The 4,949-nt window shown below is 36.4% G+C and overlaps 1 non-coding gene across 1 annotated transcript; it reads right to left on the bottom strand.

Annotated features, from left to right (window-relative positions):
* Positions 1-4,012: 4,012 nt before the first annotated feature.
* Positions 4,013-4,120, bottom strand: LOC131235890 (small nucleolar RNA R71). The gene has a single exon (XR_009166405.1). It is a non-coding gene; the product is annotated as a small nucleolar RNA R71 (small nucleolar RNA).
* Between the last annotated feature and the right edge of the window lie 829 nt (positions 4,121-4,949).

Consider the following 4,949-nt stretch of genomic DNA (forward strand, 5'->3'; position numbering starts at 1 on the left):
GAGGATAAATTCGGAATCAATACTTGAGTTTCAAACTGATCTTGAAGTGATGAGCATAGCTAACAGGATGAATTGATAGTATTCGTATGGGAAATAAATTGACTTTCACTGAGCACATTGAAAAACTTGATATACAAATTATGCTTCGATTTAGTGGATAAAGAACTTATTTGATTGGTTACTTATGTGATTTGATTCTAGGTTTTAAAAATATAAATTTCATACCTTGTTCTTACCCATTCATCCTTGAGTGCACAAAAGATTGTTTCCTAAAAAAGATTTCTGACATTAAGCATTGAAATTTATTTTTTGCGTACTTTGCTTAGGACTAGCAAAATGCTGGTTGGGAATTGTGTTGAGGGTCAAATATTGCATATTAGACTCCATTTATATCTTAGTTTTACGAACATGATACTTCTTAATGTCCTATTTTACTCATGTTTGTGTTACAAGGTGGATTTAAGAGCTTGGATTGGAAAAAGTGCTAAAAACATGGATTTGATGCTCAAAGATCACCAAGGCAAAGAATGGATCTTAGGAGACAAAGATTGAAGATTTCAATGTCCCAAGATTCAAGGAAACTAAGCGGAGAAGGAACGAAGCCGAAAGAACAAGTGCATAATACACATTTACTGTTCCATCGAACACCATTCGATGACATCGAGGACATATTCGATGACATCGAATTTATGAAGGAAAATTGAGTTGGTCATTGGAAGAATTTACGACGTTTTTCGATGACTCGAAGCTTTGCTCGATGACATTGAATTTTTGGTGGAATTTCAGCAAAACTTGCTGGACATATTGGGCACCATTTTCAATTACTCGAAGCACTCCTTGATGACATCGAATTTATTGAAGAATTTGGAATAACTCTCTTGACTATTTTGGACGAATTATCGATTCCTCGAATAATGCTCGATGACATCGAAGGCCTCTTATCAAAGGTAAGCTCGATGACATAGAAGGTCGCAAAGTTCGGATGAAGCTACAAAAGTATGAAAAAAGCACATATAAAAGACACATTCGATGACATCGAAGCCTATTCAATGTCATCGAACGAATCGCACGAAGTTACGTAGAGTTATGCGGAGTGTGTAAATTTGAGGCAGTTCCGGATTTTTGCAAAGAGGTGCGAAAGGAGGTGTTGCACAACTATAAATAGGAGTCCCCAAGGAATCCTTAGGGATTTATTGAATCAATCTAGGGTTTGAGGAGTGGAATAAAAGCGTGGAGAGCCGTCGCCTAACTTTCTTTTTCTTCCTTAGTTTTTCATGCTTCCTTTTAGGGTTTTAGTTTCAATCATGACTATGATTGGCTAAACCTCTTAGCTAGGGCTAAGAGGTGAAGCTTGTAGCATGATGAGATATTTTCTATTACTTTGATTCATATTTAAGTTGAACTCTCTTTGATTCTAGTTTGATATTTAAGAAATACTTTCAGTTTTTAATGGTTTATTGTGACTCAAATTACAGTAGATCTGCGATAGCTTTGAGTATCTCTTTTCATGTATTGAGATTGTGAAATTAGGAAATCGTATTGTTTACCATTGTCCCTTGGGCATGGTTGGATGATGGAATCCCTTCTAATCTTCATGATTCTCTTATATTTATTTATGAGATTGGTATATCTTATTGTGAGCCATTGTCTACTGGGCATGGTTTTGTGATGGAATCACTTCCAGTTCTCACAACTTTCATTCATTGAGAATTAGGTCAAAGGAAGTTCAGATTTGGTTTTACCGAGTATCTTCCAATTGGATAAGATGGGACTCTAATTTTGATTGTGTCCTTGAATCAAGCATAGATCTCCCTGATTGTTATAAGTGGATCATTGGAAACCCTAGTTTTCTACCTTTGAATTTCTTAAGTTTCTAATTAATTCTCTCACAATTACTCCCTTTACTTCCAGATTTAGGTTTACATCTTTTTCTAGTTCTACTTCTAGTTGCTTTCAGAATACACACGAGATTAGTCCTTGTGGAATCGACCTCTGTCTCATTGAGATTATTACTACATCGCGACCCTGCACTTGGGGTTGTGAACACTTGTTGGACATAAGTCTCTCATTTTTTGATGTCATCGAATCACCTTCGATGTCATCGAGCAAGCATGTTTGATGTCATCGAAGGAACGTTCGATGACTCAAATTTACAGTCCATAGTTCTTACGTGGTTGCTAGATATTTTGAGACTCTTTCTTCGATGCCATCAAGGCATGCTTGATGTCATCGAAGGCATGTTCGATGACTTGAATTTCTAGTCTAGTATTTAGTGTGGTTGTTGGACATTTGAGAGTCACTCCTCGATGTCATTGAGTCATGTTTGATGTCATCTAACAAACATGTTTGATGTCATTGAGACATGTTCGATGACTCGAACTGTGCAGAAAACTGAAATGATTTGCATATTGAAACTTAGTTTTCTAACATGAGTTCCTTGTTGTTCTTTGAATTTTAATGGGGATTTTATACCTGAAGTGTTTTGGTCATTGGATGTGAGGTTTAATTTACCTTTGACGTTCCTGATTCATCCACTTTGTTGAGGTAGCATCTTGTAGTTTCTTCTCATGTGACTTAATTGACTGACTGACTCAACCGTCACATTAATTGACAAACAAAGGCACTTTCATGATCGGGTGGTTCAAAATCAAAGCGGATGGTTAGATGTCTCTATCTAGCAGTGCATATTTGACTGGGCGATTTTTTACGATAGACAAGTAAGAATATTTGGGTATATGATGATCCTATCTTAAAATCAGTGGTCAGATTGCTTGATTCATGGACGACGATCGTTCCCAACGGTCAGAATCATGTTGGAGAATAACTATAAGGTTCAGATAGCTAGATTGGTATCGTACACATGTACATATTAAGTTAAAATTCATGGTAACTCTCAAGAACTTTCAATACTCGGGTATTGAAAAGTTCAGGGTGTTACAGATAGGACTTCGATTCCAATTGTGTTTATTGAATCAAGTAAGGTAGCATCTTAATAGCTACAAGTGGATCCTTGGCGCTCTAGTTTCCTCTTTATTATTGATAGTTTATTCACAATTAATCTATCTTATTCCATATTTTAGATTACATTCTTATTCTAGTTCTAGTTCTAGTTTATTTCAGAATATGTACAAGTTAAGTCCTTGTGGATTTGACCTCGATCTTACCGAGTTATTACTACATTGCAGCCCTCCACTTGGGGTTGTGAACAAGTTTTTGACGCTGTTGCCGGGAATTTTAGCTACATTTTTCTGAGATTGATTAGTATTAGAATTGGGTTCAGATTAGGGCTAACTTTTGCTATTAGGTTTTTCTGAAATTATTTTTTAGAAACTAACTTTGTTTTCTGTTTTATAGAAATCTAACATAGCAACTCCAATCTGAAAACTTCTTCGAACTCTCTTTTCTTTCCAGATTTCTTATGTCTTTAAATTTTTTTCTTAGGTTTTAGTTGTTTAGAATTTGAGGGTTGTGAGTGTTTCATGCCCAAGTGGGTTTTTGACAACACTCGACATCTCTTAAGTGAAGGAAGAGGATTAGTCGAAGGGCCGTCTATCCATCACTGGATTAAACACCACTTGAGATCCTCTAAGTTAATTGAAGTAATGACTATATATCAACGTGAACATCTAATTGAGGAAGTTCAAGATGAGAATGAGGTGCATCATGTTCCCTCGCCTCATACTTTATGAGATTACTTACAACCGACAGGGGTAAGTACACCTTCTTGCATGATATTTCCAATAAATGCAGGAAACGTGGACTTCAAACTAAGAGTAATTCATCTCCTTCCTAAGTTTCATGGACTAGACTTTGAAAGTCTATACTTACACAATAAGAAATTTGATGAGATAATTGCCACATTACACTTTGCAAACGTGCCTGATGACACAGTTAGACTGAAATTGTTTCCTTTCCCCTTGAAGGAAAAGGCTAAGTCGTGGCTGCATTCCTTTAGGCCACGATCCATTACCACATTCCTTAAAAAGTTCTTCCCGTTTCACAAAAAAAAAAATACCTCAAGGAGGACAATCATGTATTTTGCTCAAATAGAGGAAGAGACCTTCTTCCAACGTTGGGAGCGATACAAGGATCTCATTAATTCATGTCCACATCATGACTACGAAATATGACAGGTAATTAGCTTTTTCTACAATGGATTGACCTCACCCATGCACCAAATAGTAGAGATGATGTATAATGGGGAATTCATGAACAAGGAAGTCGATGATGCGTGGGTTATTTTGATAAACTTGCTGAAAACGCACACTCATGGGAGATTTCCCCAAGACCCACCACTTTTAAGCTTACTCAATCAAGAGAGAAAGGAGGAATGTATGCTTTAAAAGAAGAAGATGACGTAAGTGCAAGAGTGGCTAATCTCGCAAGAAAAGTCGAGACCATGGAACTTACATCTACTCTCCAACACGAATCTGACTATTGGGAATAATCTCCATTCATAAATCAAGTCATCTGACCATTAATTTTTGAGATAGGATCATCATATACCCAAGTATTCTCACTTGTACATTATAACCAACCATTCAGTCAACTATTCACCGCTAGGTAAAGATATCTGACCATCCACTCTGAGTTTGGACTACCTGATCATAGTAAACTAGTTACTTAATCTTAGCATCCACTCATACACATATCAAATAAAGATTTTGGTGCCTTCATCTTATTCACCACCTATGAATATGCTTAACCCACCATCAGAACTATAATCTGAGGAACTTACACATGTGAACAAGTTACTTTAATCTAACAGTATACACATTCTACCTCTTGATCACTCTAAAAACCCACTTATGATCATCCATTAACAAAACTGACCATATGCCCACTTACACACATGATCAGAGTATAACCATTAAGTTTTTCTATTTTTAACATGTCATCTGACCATCCATTATATTGGTGTGAACGCTAAAAATCAATGCCCACGCAGA

The sequence above is a fragment of the Magnolia sinica genome, chromosome 19, assembly GCF_029962835.1.
Source record: "Magnolia sinica isolate HGM2019 chromosome 19, MsV1, whole genome shotgun sequence".
NCBI classification, from domain to species: domain Eukaryota; kingdom Viridiplantae; phylum Streptophyta; class Magnoliopsida; order Magnoliales; family Magnoliaceae; genus Magnolia; species Magnolia sinica.